The 15,877-nt window shown below is 50.1% G+C and overlaps 1 pseudogene; it reads right to left on the minus strand.

Moving 5' to 3' along the window:
• Positions 1-1,080: 1,080 nt before the first annotated feature.
• On the minus strand, positions 1,081-2,627 carry LOC146829322 (28S ribosomal RNA; annotated as a pseudogene).
• Between the last annotated feature and the right edge of the window lie 13,250 nt (positions 2,628-15,877).

Consider the following 15,877-nt stretch of genomic DNA (forward strand, 5'->3'; position numbering starts at 1 on the left):
GCCCGAACCCAGCTTCCGAGCCCTAGCCAGGCCAAGGAGAGCCTCCCCGGGCCCCGGTGGACCCCCGTCCCCAGCACCCGGACCCTTGGCTGGCTTGCAGGACGGGAGCTCACGCATCCCGTGGCCTGCTGGACGGAGCTCAAGCCCCGGGCCCGGTCCCAGCTTCCGAACCATAGCCAGGCTGGGGAGAGCCTCCCTGGACCCCAGTGGACCCCTGTCACCAGCGCCCAGACACTCGGCTGGCTTGCAGTACGGGGGATCCCACACCCTGGGACCATCCGGATGGAGGACAAGCCCCGGGCCCAGTCCCAAGCTACTGAGCCCTAGCCAGGCCGGGGAGAGCCTCCCCAGGCCCTGGTAGACCCCCGTCCCCAGCGCTCGGACCCTCGGCTGGAACCAAGCCAGGTTAAGCCCAGGGCACATCCTCTCTCTGCCGGCCCTCCCGGGGAGCCCATTTTCCTCGACTACGTGGGGGCTTACAGAACCCTGGGGAAGGACAAATGTAGGAGTGAGCCCGGCCGGCCGGTAGGCCAGCCATCTGGTCACCCGGCCTGCAGGGCCATCTTGTCCCCCGGCCCGCAGGGCCATCTGGTCTCCCGGCCCGCAGGGCCATCTGGTCACCCGGGCCCGCAGGGCCATCTGTTTGCCTAGCCCGCAGGGCCATCTGGTCACGCAGCTAAGTAACAAGATGGCCGGGGTGACCCAGCACCCATATGGCCTGGGAGGGTGCTGTACCGAGTCGCCCTTGCAGTCCGACGACAGGGAGGGTGGCCAGGTGCTCCGAGGCCGCCTCTCGCCTCCCTGCTCGACTTGCATTGGAACAGTGGGAAGGGGAGGCCCTGCCGGCCCAGGCCATCTGGTCACCCTGCTGACCCACAAGGGATGGTAGCCCCCGCCCCACACCCCGGTGGGGCAGGGACAGGAGGGGGAGGCTCCCATGCCGGAGGGCACGTGGTGGAGGCGGCCTCCCATGGGCCCACGTTACCCCCTCCGTGTCCCTCCTGCCGGCCTTGTGGCAGATGGACCCACCCCTGGGTGTGGCAGAGGAGGGCATCCACGTCCACCCACGCATGGAGAGACAAAAGCTTGGCTCAGAGGATGACTTTCGATAGATCGCAGTGAGGTATCTGCTCTGCTATTTACGAAACCCTGACCCAGAATCAGGTAGTCTACGAATGATTTAGCGCCGGGTGCCCCACGAACATGCGATGCACTAAGGGCAATGTAGGCAGCCCCCTTCTATCCACGCTCTGGTCCCCAAGTGAGAGTCTCTACGTACCGGCCCCCCGAGAGAAGCCGTCTATCCCAGGCCACCCAAGGCTCCACGGCACTGCGGTATCGTTACGGTTTAGGGGGATTCTGAATTAGAGGCGTTCAGTCATAATACCACAGACGGTAGCTTCGCCCCATTGGCTCCTCAGCCAAGCACATACACCAAATGTCTGAACCTTCAGTTCCTCTCGTACTGAGCAGGATTACTATTGCAACAACACATCATCAGTACGGTAAAACTAACCTGTCTCATGACGGTCTAAACCCAGCTCACATTCCCTATTAGTGGGTAAACAATCCAATGCTTGGTGAATTCTGCTTCACAATGATAGGAAGAGCCGACATCGACGGATCAAAAAGCGTCATCGCTATGAACGCTTGGCTGCCACAAGTCAGTTATCCCTGTGGTAACTTTTCTGACACCTCCTGCTTGAAACCCAAAAAGTCAGAAGGCTTGTGAGGCACTGCTTTCATAGTCTGTATTCATACTGAAAGTCAAGATCAAGTGAGCTTTTGCCCTTCTGCTCCATGGAAGGATTCTGTCCTCCCTGAGCTCACCTTAGGACACCTGCATTATCCTTTGACAGGTGTACCGCCCCAGTCAAACTCCCCACCTGCCACTGTCCCTGGAGCGGTTCGTGCCTGGCAGGCACCGGGCGCTTAGAGCCAGAAGCAAGAGCCCTACGGGGCTCGCCCCCCGCTTCACCGGGTAATTGAAAAAACAATGAGAGTAGTCGTATTTCACCGGCGGCCCAAGGGCCTCCCACTTATCCTACACATCTCATGTCTCTTCACAGTGCCCCACTAGAGTCAAGCTCAACTGGCCTTCTTTCCATGCTGATTCTGCCAAGCCCGTTCCCTTGGTTGTGGTTTCGCTACATAGTAGGTAGGGACAGTGGGAATCTCGTTCATCCATTGATGCGCGTCACTAATTAGATGAAGAGGCATTTGGCTACCTTAAGAGAGTCATAGTTACTCCTGCTATTTACGCGTGCTTCATTGAATTTCTTCACTTTGACATTCAGAGCACTGGGCAGAAATCACATTGCGTCAACACCCGCCTCGGGCCTTCGCGGTGCTTTGTTTTAATTAAACAGTTGCATTCCCCTGGTCTGCACCAGTTCTAAGTCAGCTGCTAGGTGCCGGCTGAGGCAGAACGCCGGCCCCGCGCCCCTAGGGAGGGGGCACGGGGAGAGGCGACCAACGCAGCTGGGACGATCCACAGGAAGTCAAGAGCATCAAGGGGGCACAGAGAGGCAGGGGCTGGGAGAGGTGGTAGCTCAACTTGCGGCAGACCGCCAGCTCGATCCCAAGATCCAAATACAAGCTTTTTAACTGCAGCAACTTTAATATATGCTATTGGAGCTGGAATTACCGTGGCTGCTGGCACCAGACTTGCCCTCCAATGGATCCTCATTAAAGGATTTAAAGTGAACTCATTCCAATTACAGGGCCTCGAAAGAGTCCTGTATTGTTATTTTTCGTCACTACCTCCCCGAGTCAGGAGTGGGTAATTTGTGCGCCTGTTGCCTTCCTTGGATGTGGTAGCCGTTTCTCAGGCTAACTCTCTGGAAACGAACCCTGATTCCCTGTTACACGTGGTCACTATGGTAGGCACAGAAAGTACCATAGAAAGTTGATAGGGCAGACATCCGAATGTATCATCACCGTCACGGGGACGTGTGATCGGCTCGAGGTTATCTAGAGTCACTAATGCGGCTGGGCGAGGCAGGATTGGTCTTGGTCTGATAAATGCACGCATCCTGGGAGGCAGCGCTCGTTGGCATGTATTAGCTCTAGAATTACCACAGTTATCCAAGTAACAGATGGAGCGATCAAAGGAACCATAACTGATTTAATGAGCCATTCGCAGTTTCACTGTACCGGGCGTGTGTACTTACACGTGCATGGCTTAATCTTTGCGACAAGCATATGCTACTGGTAGGATCAACCTTCTGACAGGGTGGGTTCGGGAGCCGCGTGCCCATCTCCCCGACTGGCTACCTTCACACACCCCTCTCTCTTGGGAGCCTGCTTGAGGAAGGATCACTCCCGCCTGGGCGGAAGGGCTCGCTGGAGGGGTGGAGAGGTGCTGTCACATGGGCTCCGGCAGGCCCAGCCATCTCCCCCGGAAGAGAGTGGCAGGACGAGGTGCAGCCTGAGCAAGACACAGGGGTGCCGGAGCCTGGTGGCGGCGGCACCCCTCGGAACGATTGTTCCGAAATGCTGTGAAAATGTGCAGGGTGGAGAGGGGTGACAGCATGCTGCATGGGGCCTACGGACCTGCCGGGCAGCAGCATCCAAGGGCCTGGCGCCACCCGACCCCTTCTACTCGGGTCAGACCACTGGAGGGCCTGAGCTGCCGGGGCCACTCGGCCTTCGCTCTTCTGCGTAGGGTGAAGGGCCTCCCGCCAGGCAGCAGGCCCTTGAGTCGGACAGTCCATGCGGGGTGGAAGCTCCTTGCTTGAAACAACAGCCGAGGCATGCCAAGCAGTCCAACCCTAAACGAACCAAGAGCGCCCAGTCGATCAGAGTACATCCGGGGCATCCCGTAGCAGGCCTCCCTGCATGAGGGGATGCTGGCTTCGCATCCCTGCCTACTCCTGGGGCACTATCAGGAAGGGATTGAGAGGCAGGCGCAGCCCGGCCATCTGGTTGCCCTATTGGAAAGCATTGTGTATGACCAGATGGCCGAGGGGGAAAAGGTGCGACCAGATGGCTGGGACCAAAAGGACGCCCATCCCGAGTCGAGCCTTCGCAGTAGGGCTCCCACCTGCCCTTGCAGGGCTCTGGGGCTCTGCATCAGGGACCCTTGTCCCGGGCAGACGGACCCCTGGCAGGCCGCAGTACAGGGGCGCCCACACCCAAGGCCTTGCCCGTAACCCAGGACCCGGGGCCAGTCCCTGCTTCTCAACCCAGCCAGGCCGGGGAGTATGGGGAGCCTGCCCGGGCACACGGACCCTCGGCTGGCCACAGGATGTGGGCTCGTTTTTCACACATTTTTTCCATAATTCCGCATAGTGGCGCTATGCCAAATCTGCCCAGCCCTACTAGTAACCCAATTTCTTACAGTGACAAAACATGAGCAGTGGGTCCTCAAGCGCATCATGTGAGTTGCTCATCCTAGTCGAGTTGAAACTTGTGAGTGAATCATGCACTAATATAGTAACTGATGAATGTGTTCAATACTTAAAGTATTGCTTACATCCTAACAGTAGCGGCCTGTGGGGGGAGTTCCGTGGGTAGGTGGCGGAGGTGGAGGGGCACGGTGGGTGGTAGCAAACACAGGAATATGGAGGAACGGAGGTAAGTAAACAATTAAATAAATAAAACTAATTTCGTTGTGTGCGCTGGATCGCGAAGATGCAGCGCGCATGCCGAAATTTGTTTTATTATTTAATTGTTTACTTACCTCCGTTCATCCATATTCCGGTGTTTACTACCCCCCATCCTGCCCCTCCCCCGCCCTGCTTCACTTTCCCACGGAATTCCCTCCACGGGCCACTACTGCATCCCAAAATTCTTGGATTGCAATTTTTAAATGGTTTTTGTGAGACACATTAAATAGTTGTAAAACACATCAGCCTGGCACACTGCCACTTTATATACTGATGCGCACAATACCTGCAGATATAAATATTGTATATGGAAGATGGCTTTCCATGTTTTTAACAGCATTATTTCCATTGGCTTTTGATATTTTCAATAAACAGCCAAGTTTAGCTGTTTACACCGATAAATAAACACACCAGTGAAGCCTCAGTCTATTTTCAGCCGTCTGGGATACAGATATATTAAATTCAAGAAGCGATGTCTGCTTGTAAGCCTCACAAATAGTAACGCCTGCTGCACACCATGAATTCCGTGTCGTCTTGTGAGAGAAGACTTCTTCTACATGATTGGCATTTGACAGTGCAAATAATATAAGCCAAGACAGATCCATTTCTATCTTCTCCTGCTGTATCTATCATCTCGGTACGATGTGCAGCGAGCGACACGTCCTGAAGTGAAACCAGGATGCACTTAGAGGTCAAACTGCAGTGGACAACAAACCCTGACATCTAAAATCCCATTTGAAAGAAAATATGAGTCCTTGTCCTCCCTCTCCCGGTATCGTCCGGAAATTGAAAGGCAGTAAAGATGCTTTAAAGCTGGAGCAGCATGCTTATGTCAATAAGTCCTTGGATCAATACAAGATCGTGATCTTAAAAAAGCTAAAAAGGGAATGCTGGATCTCTACTTCCTGAAAATATGGCCCTGATAAACTAAACCTGAAAAATGACTGTCATACCGCCATAAAAACAAAGGGCCTCATTTATGAAAAGTGACGCATCACTGCGTGAAAACAGTGATGCGCCACTTTTCACTGCGCCCTCCCTGCGACTCCAGTGATGCGTCATATTTACAGTATGACGCATCATGTCGCAAGGAGTCACAGATACGTCAGTATTTCTGACGTATCTGTAGGCGCAAAAGTGACGCATCGCTGGAGTGTGTCACAAAAGTGACGCAACTCCAGCAATGTGTCCTTTCACATGGGGCAAGCCCCATGTGAAAGGGCCTGCGTCAGTCTTACGCCTGCTGTGAGGCAGGCGCAAGAAATTGACGCATTTGCACACTAGAAGTGGCGCAGTGAAATCTCGTAGATTTCACTGCGTCACTTCTACGACCCTTTGTTGCGTCAAAACGCCCCCCTTGCATACATTATCCCTGGCGCAGGTATAATGTGGCGCAGGGGTTTACAAAGTGACGCATCTACCTAGATGCGTCACTCTGTAAATATGGCGCAACATGGCGCATGTTTTCTGCCACTGGTGCGTCACAAAAAGTGACGCACCGGCGGCGCAAAAGTGACGCAGGGGCTCATAAATGAGCCCCAAAATATATATACGGCTCAAAGAGTAGTCACGGATTATAAAGTGACACGGTTTGTTATTCTGTAATGCATATGTGAGCTGGACATGACTTTAGATTTATTTTTCTCTTCACCAGTCTATTGGGCGTTTTACTAAAAAGGAATCAGACGTCTGTCTATTATGTTGAGCTGGGGAATTAAATTAAGTGCCCTGAGTAAGGGACAAGGACATGTGCTTTCTTATATTTCATTCATTTTCTCTGGTCAAAACGGCCACTTCTAAAGCTGAAATAGTAAATCGAATAATCCGGCTCCAGGATTTTTACAGCCTTGCACGTGTACGCGCAATCATGCAAATGTGCAACATGGAGCAAAAAGTCCTTTACTAGTCAATGTTACTTATTCAATGAAATGGGCGCGATTGCGTGCAATTTACAGCCCACACTTGTCTTCTCAGAATGTTATTGATGGTCCAGGTTCAGAGATGTTAATTACAAGCGGCAACTGGGAGTTGCAATTATTACCTATGCGAAGCTTCTTTTGACCTCTGTAAACAGTCTTGAAACCTCTGCTAATTATCTATTATAAATGCAGGTGGATGTGACTATCTTGCACACGTGGTTCCCACCGATCGTGAGGTCACATTTAAGAGCATCTCACTGCAGCAAAACGGGACTGAAAAGGAGTAAAAAACAGCAGGTGCGGTTTTCTCTGTCATGCACTTTCCAGCCGCCTCCCCTAATGGCATACTACCTGAATATTATATGTCCTGACGAAACACCCTAGCCCAAATATTGAGGCCAGAAATATTAACATGGTGACTTCGCGCATATGTACATTGACGTCAAGTATACATTTACAGCACATAGATGTGGCCTGAAGAATGATAAATCCATCCCTATTTATATTTTACCTACCCCCTCGATATGTTGGCCCTCCATATTCAGGCTATAATTCTCTGGTAGACCGATATTTCACACACAATAGTCTGATGCAACCTTCTTAATTACAAGATTATCTTATCTACTCATCAGCATCCTTATTGTGTGATAGTGATACCTCAGATTTCCTCTAAAATTTTACACTACTTCAACTGGGAATTAAACATGTATGGAACCCCTCTCACCATCCTCTATTTCATTTGTCACGAGTAGGCAAAATACTTCCTCACATAACACGTGCTGTTGATTTAATAATTAATGCAGAGTAGAATTTCCAAGGTGAAAAACCAGACCCGATTTTACTAAAACCCGGATAGGAAATCACTTTTTGAAGGGTCTGAGTTGCAGATGACATGGCCCCGGGCCCTTCCCAAGAGAATCCTCACCACCGCTTCCCCAGCTCCTCACACAGAGGTGCTGCAGAGGTTTACCTGGTGCAGAAGATATTTAGCACCTGCTTCAAGCAGGTGGTAAACATCTGCAGTAAACTCTTGGAATAGGAAATACCATACAGAACGCCACATGGTAAAACCTTGGCCACACATATATTTCTTATTCCAAGGGTTTTGACGAGTACCTGCAATCCAGCTGTCCAGACCCTCTGCATAGAATGATTTATAGCTTGCAATTGGACCCTCCGAGCGTACTTTTCTGTACCATCTAGTGATTATATGATGATGGTCTTGTCTAGCGCAGTCCCAAGCCTTTCTTTATGTGCCTTGTACTTGTAAAGTGAATTCATTGTATCCAATATTTTCCTGAGAAAGTGGTTTGTTTTAAAAAAACACTGCTCAGAAACAAAAAAGAGGCAAAACGTGCTCACTGTTTCCTGCTGTACTATCAGAAAATATAGCACTAACTAAGAAATAGCGGAATAAATTAATTCACTTTACTCCCCGCAGGTGCATAGAAAAGGCACTGATCTCTGTCTGCACTGCTCCAGAACAGATAATCCTGATATGGTCCCAGAGAAGGTTTCTTGAACATCAAAACAGTGTTTTAGAAATCTAAGTCCGTTATCCTTCAGGAGTCTTCCATAAGGTCATGGAGGTCAAGGGAATAGCAGAAAAAGTGCCCCCTGGCTTCATTTGTCACTCTTCTCGTGATATTCCTTGATATCACCACTGTCGACAGGGCTTTCTATAGTGGTTAGAAGCAAGCCCAGTGCAAGGCAAAAAACTAAGCAGGTGCCCTTGCTTACGCATGTCGAATCAATCTGTATCCTCTGAATTCTACACCAAAACAGCTAACTTACAGTCTATTGCATCATTTTAAACAAATTTGATTCTAGCTTAGAGTTTGGCGGACTCTATTTAGTGTCTACAGACAGTGTTAAAGTCTTAAAAAAGCGCCCCACCTTAGTTTTCCTTTATATCTTTCAGTAGTACAAAAGTGTTGAATAATATATATGGAACCCAAACTTTGACCTATCTTTAGCTCTAGCATGGTTAACGAGTTTAGAAATTGCTTGCATTTGAAGTCTGGTTTAGTTTTCTGAAGGAGCTGGAAGAATTCTCACATCAAGACTATGATTACTCATGACAAATATATATGATTATGAATTAAGGTAAAACTGGTAGTAATTGATGCGTGTATTGCTAATTATAAGAATCACAAAGTATTAATGACTGATCGTTACTTTGCAATTACAGAACCATCACATTTGCATACGGGCACATCAGTATCAGAAACTGCATATTTATGAAGCTTGATATAGTTAGGGTTGGTGAGAATAGTTGTAGGTATTCAGCACCTGATTTAAAGTTCTAAAACAACAGTTGATGGACAGAATGCAGAACAATGTCACACATTCACCCCAATACAGAGATCTGGGCCTAAATCCATCGTTTTTCTGCTCACCATGCCTTTCCAGTTTGAACCCAGCCATATGCAAATCAGTCTTGACCCTGTGCCTCATGGCAACAGTCCAGCCAAAACTGCCAAGCTAGGTTCTCCCTGGACTGGAAACAAGCATCCTAGGACCAGTTTCTGGGTTTCACCCCTCTTCAACCAGGATAGCTTGATTCCAGTGGCATGGAGAGCACGGGACCCACGTCTGGGCATACCCCTCCCACTCGGGGTGACGAATGCAAAAACAACAGTTGATGGACAGAATGCAGAACAATGTCATACATTCACCCCTGTACAGAGATCTGGGCCTAAATCCATCGTTTTTTTGCTCACCTTGCCTTTCCAGTTTGAACCCAGCCATATGCAAATCAGTCTTGACCCTGTGTCTCATGGGAACGGTCCAGCCCGAACTGCCAAGCTAGGTTCTCCCTGGACTGGAAACAAGCATCCTAGGACTGGTTTCGGGGTTTCACCCCTCTTCAGCCAGGATAGCTTGATTCCAGTGGCATGGAGAGCATGGGACCCGGTCTGGGCATACCCTTTCCACTCGGGGTGACAAATGCAAAAACAACAGTTGATGGACAGAATGCAGAACAATGTCATACATTCACCCCAGTACAGAGATCTGGGCTTAAATCCATCGTTTTTTTGCTCACCATGCCTTTCCAGTTTGAACCCAGCCATATGCAAATCAGTCTTGACCCTGTGCCTCATGGGAACAGTCCAGCCCGAATTGCCAAGCTAGGTTCTCCCTGGACTGGAAACAAGCATCCTAGGACTGGTTTTGGGGTTTCACCCCTCTTCAGCCAGGAAGGACCTGGCCTGGCAGTTCGGGCTGGACTGTTTCCATTGGGCACAGGGTCAAGACTGATTTGCATATGGCTGGGTCTTTAACTGGAATGGCATGGTGAGCAAAAAAACGATGGATTTAGTCCCAGATCTCTGTACTGGGGTGAATGTATGACATTGTTCTGCATTCTGTCCATCAATAGTTCTTTTTGCATTTGTCACCCCGAGTGGGACGGGTATGCTCAGACGTGAGTCCCGTGCTTCCCATTCCACTGGAATCAAGCTATCCTGGCTGAAGAGGGGTGAAACCCCGAAACCGGTCCTAGAGTGCTTGTTTCCAGTCCATGGAGGACCTGGCTTGGCAGTTCGGGCTGGACTGTTCCCATTGGGCACAGGGTCAAGACTGATTTGCATATGGCTGGGTCTAAACTGGAATGGCATGGTGAGTAACCCTGCGCGTAGTTCGCGAAGTAGCACTACGCGAAGCGATGCAAAGTTCACTTCGCACTACGCGAGCTACGCATAGCACTTCACGAACTGCGTAATACCCTGTTTGCACTGTGCAAGATGCCGTTTTCAATGATTGCACATTGCGGACAAGCATCCGGCACTGTGCAATCATTGAAAACGGCATCTTGCACAGTGCGAGCTGTAGTTTTCTGCTGCTCGAGTAGATTTTTACTCGAGCGGCAGCTTTCTCAACGCAGACTGGTAGTTTCTCATCGCGAGCGGTCGCGAGCATACGCGACCACTCGCAATGAGAAACCTGACCTCCTCGCGTTGAGAATCTCGCCGGGATGTTTATTTTCCACTCTCGCGATCGGCAACTTAATGTTGCTGATTGCGAACAAGGAAAAAGTCTCGCCGGGATGTCATTTTGCTTGCTCGCGGTCGCCAACTTGATGTTGAGGACCGCAAGCAAGCAAAAAATTACCGCTGCACAACGCAACGCTAAGCTACGCATGTTTGCACTGTGCTACGTGCAATTCGCATAGTGTGAAGTAGCGCAAACTTCGCAAACTACGCGAGCGTAGCGTAGTGCTTTGCCCATGATTAATGGTGAGCAAAAAAAGATGGATTTAGGCCCAGATCTCTGTACTGGGGTGAATGTGTAACATTCTTCTGCATTCTGTCCATCAATAGTTATTTTTGAACTTGTCACCCCGAATGGGACAGGTATGCTCAGACGTGAGTCCTGTGCTTCCCAAGCCACTGGTGTTAAATGGTAGCGGCAGTTTCAGTCGATAATCTTTCAAGTATTTGCCCGGCGGTAATCGCCTCTCATACCACTCGATAATTTACCAATAAAAGAGGCAGGCGCCGGAGACTGGAAGGCAGGAAACAAAGTTTTATTCCGTCGGAGCAGAACACATCAGATCAGACAGCAAGGTATCGTCACGAGGTGCTCTAACTGCATCTCTGAGACCTGGTCTCTTATACACTGGTTTATTGCTTTATTACACATAGTACATTCTTGAGATTCCCTTGATGCCTGAAAGAACATCCCCTGAAGCCCCGGCTCAGATCCGATCCCACACATAGATACAGTAGAAGTTCCCACCCTACCCGCAGTGGGAGATGGCTATCGCGCAGCAGGGAATTCCGCTAATTCCCGGGGGGTGTGTGCAACTGGCCGGGTCTCAGGGGGTAGGGGCTTTGATCTACTGTAATCCCTTTGATGTGGGGTGTTTCCCTTACAGTAGGGGCAGTAAACTGCATCCGCAGGGCTAGGTGATGGCCTGGGACCAGTTCAGACAATGGGGCGCAGAGGAAGGGGGTTATCAAAAGGAGGGGCATGACCATGTATGGGTTGTCGGTCGGAAGTGGTTCTGTAGCAGGGTCGCGCAGAAGGAGAGGGTTTATGGCCTGTATGAGAGAGCGGGGGTGGCCGGCGCGCGGGGGGATGCTCGCAGCGCCAGGGGAAAGCGCTGGCGGTCGAGAGTGAGCGGGGAGAGAGTGGGGTGCCTAAAATGGCGGCCGTGCATTCGCTGTGCGTGGCGCTGGGGAGGGGCAAGATGGCGCAGATAATGTTCAGTTTGCGAGCTAAATTTCCACAGTCCTCCCTTTTAACATATCTCGCCAGCTTGTCCGGCCAATATTCGCCTTTGTTAGCCTTTTAGTTACAGTATCGTCAATGTTCGTCACATATTTTAAAGATACAGAGTCGTTTAGGGTAGGCAGGAGTAATCTGACACATTTGTACATTGTCTCATACAGTTTGATAAAGTAGGCGAGGGGGAAGTACATTCAAAGTTGCAGTACAGTCGTGTACATGGCTGGTGTTGTATGAATGTTACTATACAAAGTTACATTTTCTTAACTTCTCAGTGTACAGTCGGAAGTGATTGATGCAACATCATGAAAACTTGATAAGAAGATAGTTAATATAATAAGGTGGTTGGGAGAGGATTTTCAACTTTGACATGGGTTCTTCTTTCCAGTGTCCTTGTTTCATAAAGAGCTATCACTGGTAAGCTCTCATTGTTGTTCTTCTTTCGTTGGCACTGTTGAGCACCGGCGGTGGAACTAAGGTCCAGCTCAAATCCGATTTCTTCACGTGGCAGGGTGCGACCACTCACTGTTCTTTGATTCCAGTCCTGTTTCCTAACACAGTTCACCACAGGTACTTTTGAGACAGGGTGCCGGCCTTTTGTTCCTCGGTAGTAGGTCAAAGTCATAGTCCAAATGAAAGAGGAAGAGAGAATGGGGTGGCATGGGATCGGATCAAAAATGCGGACCAAGGAGAGCAGAATCTTTTCAGCACTGGGCCCATCAATCGGGCCCGACGGGTTGAGACTTCAGGCACGCTGGTCAGTGAGCAGGGGCCTCGATGTAGCCCTTCGCGCTCATCGTTCTGATAATGGTGCCTCGTCTTACACTCTTGTTGCTTCGTCGCTTCCCCCTTGGTCGATGTCATAGATGTTTTATGATCCGCAGCCAGACTGTGCGTCACCTCCGACCCCCCTCTTCCGATGGCTGCAGGTTATCCTTGAATAGGTTATAAGAAACGAAAGTCTTAGAGATCTTGGCAGGGAAGACATTTACATACTTCATTCTCTCTCCCAACCACTGAGTAGTTGCGGAAATGCTCTTATCTGTTACTACATGATTGGTGCCTATTAACTCTGATGTTAATGTGCGTGTTACTAATCTATTAATTACTGCTGTGGTGCAGGGTTCTGTGGGTGTCCCTGTCCATCGTCTGGCCTTCTAGGTGTCGGTTTCTGCGCCTTATAATACAAGGTTTGGTAGTACCCGTAAGTGCGAGGTGCTACTGTCATGCGTTCATGAGTATCCTTTTCATACAGTAGGTGACCCTTTATCAGCTTAAAACAGGGCCATCAGTTGTTTCGTTCGGGATACTCTGAGACGGCTTAGTATAGGGCTGGAGTTATTTCTGGGAGAACAGGGTGCTCTAGACATTCTATTTCGGGCTAATTGGTCAGGAGTGATTCTGGGTGGTGGAGATGGTGTCCTTTAAGAACAAAAACCACTGACATATAGTCCCCGTGTTGAGGGTCAAATTGGGAGACATCAGTCGTCTTACCTGTCCTTTCTTTCTCAGCCGATTAGGCTTAACGTTTGCAGAAAGGAGAGGTAGTAATCGTGGTAAAGTATGGTCGTTTTTGTTTCTGTCAATTTTGTTCGAACACCACCGTGTTCGGGCCAATTATACACTTACCAAAGAGGTGTATGTCGTTAATTTATTCAAGAAGAAAGAGGACAAGAAAGAGCCTTTTGCGAGGGAGGGGGAGAGAGAGTGAGAGAGAGAGAGAGAGAGAGAGAGACGTGTGTAGAGAGAGAGAGAGAGAGAGAGAGAGAGAGAGAGAGAGAGAGAGAGACGTGTGCATCAAGTAGGCTACTTTGGCGTACATACGACACAAAACAAGAGAGAGAGAGATGGGTAAGATAATAGGCCACTTGGTGCACACACAACATGGAGTAGCATGGGTCTGTTCCATGTAAGAAAACACAAGCGGGGAAAAGACATAAATTCGGTGACCACGTACACACAAATGCCGGATAGGGTGTGACAGTACATGCATCAAGACGGAGACTCAGGGCTGCGTCGAGCACGGGGACCTCTCCTTTCCTGTCCTCTATTCCTATGTATGCTGCGTACCTTTAGCATTTTGTAGTTTATCTTATGGGTTGTCTGACCCTTTATTCTTCCTCCCTTTGATCGGTGGACGAGCACCTCAATCATACGATGACGCTCTCTTCAAGTGACCCGAACATGAGATGCATACACATTCATATCGTATAATCGTAGTACACACGCACAATCATATCATACAGTTTTTCATGTTCCCAATGGTGGTCTGTAATTCTACGCACTATCTCACAACGTTCGTCTATGTTTTCCCTGATATTGAACTTGGTTCGGTCCATGTCCACTCCACTCTTCAGTCGGGACTTCGCCGTGACCTATAGAGGGGAAATAAGAGGGGAGGGGAGGTGCAGTATTCAAAATACCCCAGCGCGCGCAGACACAAAAGGTTCTACCTACCATGTACCAGGCTAGCCGCAGGGGTGGGTAATACCACGGACCTATTATTCTTTAGTTCGAGGCAAAGATGCTCTAGTTCATTCATTTCCTAAATTCGGGTTCCCTGGTCGTGCATGTATTTCTCAATTGGTCGTGTATTATGGTGCAGGATACCATACCTTGCGTGCGACATATACCTTAAGTTATAGTTCATTATTGATTCGACAATTCTTGGAAAAAGGGCAGGCATGATGGGTACAAATTTCGTTAAACAAAAAGATTTTTAGGCAAATTGGGTCTGTATTATCTGTATGCTTTCGCTTAGGAGTAACAATCATTTATTTAAGAGAAAAACCTTCAACAACCCAGGTGATTAGTCATGACACTGATTCCGTAATTCCTTTTTAAGAAGCCCTTTATTTAAAACAATGTCAGTGTAGAAATACGGGCCTACAGCCGCTATAGGCCGGCCACGGTGCAAGAGGCGTCGAGCAGCATGAGCAACACTAGATTAACATAAAAGTCGGTTCCCCCCTCTCCCCCATCGTCATGTGTGAAAGCATCGCATACATGTATATATATCTCTTTTTAACACGAACGTCATGTGACTGGAACGCCACAAGGAGTTGTAGGCCGCTCCTACATCAGCGCCATCTTAGGGCGGGGTCGGGCCAGTGCACAGTCTAAGTTTTTCCATGAATTAGCAGTTGAACCAGAATTCCTTTCGGTGGTTCGAGAACTTTCGTTAGCGTCAACTTTGCGTCAGCATGGCGTCACTGCAACCTTGTAGCAATGCCAAGGTTTGTTCTTAGGGCGGGGCAGCAGGCGGGTTCTTCCGCCGATGCTTTACTGTCTTACTGTATCAAGCGGAGGCAAGGTGGCTGCCGCCCGGGGGCAAAAAGAGCAATGGTGGTGGTTTTGTCCTTACCGGAAGTCCGCAGGAGTCGAACGTCAAATGACTCCAACCAATTCTGCAAGGCTGAGGGGAGCGTTCTGTCAAGGGTGGGGCCCATGCCCTAGCAAACAAGCTTTCGAGTCCAGAATTGTCTCACGGTGGGCCAGGCCTGGAACCGGAGGGGTCAACCGCCGGAGTTCAAGGGCAGCAGTAGCAGCAGCTCTTCGGTACAGTCACCGGAGAGGAGCCAGCAGCAGTAACAGCAGCAGTTCGGGTGGTGGTGCCACCGGGGTGATTCCAGTAGCAGTGACGACAGCAGTTTGGATGGTATCACCACCGGGGTGGGTCCCCGATTACCTTGCTGCGGGGGCCCACTCCTCACGTCGGGCGCTAGCGGCAGTCCTGGTGAACCCGGTGCTTGGGTGGTTGCCTGGCGGCCGCGTGCAGGGGTGCCGGCTCAGCCGAACGGCGAATGAAGTGGCAGGGCGCAACTCAGCTGGCCGACGTGTGAAAGGTGTGGTTTGGGGTGCCCTCATCTGCTGGCGAGCCTCCACCTGGGGAGGTGGGGGAGGTCCGTCCGCGTCGCCTCCCCCCCGCCAGGGCACCCTCCGTTATTGAAGGAAGAAGTGACTGGGAAGATCCGCACAGCGTGCCAGGGTGAAATTCAGCAGGCCGATGAAAAAGATGGCTGGGTGCAGCTTAGCTGGCCGGTGAGTGAAAGACGGTTGGGTGCAGCTTAGCTGGTTGGCGAATTAAAGACGGTTGGGTGCAGCTTAGCTGGCCGG

This window comes from Triturus cristatus, chromosome 5_2 (genome assembly GCF_964204655.1).
Source record: "Triturus cristatus chromosome 5_2, aTriCri1.1, whole genome shotgun sequence".
In the NCBI taxonomy this organism is placed as follows: Eukaryota; Metazoa; Chordata; class Amphibia; order Caudata; family Salamandridae; genus Triturus; species Triturus cristatus.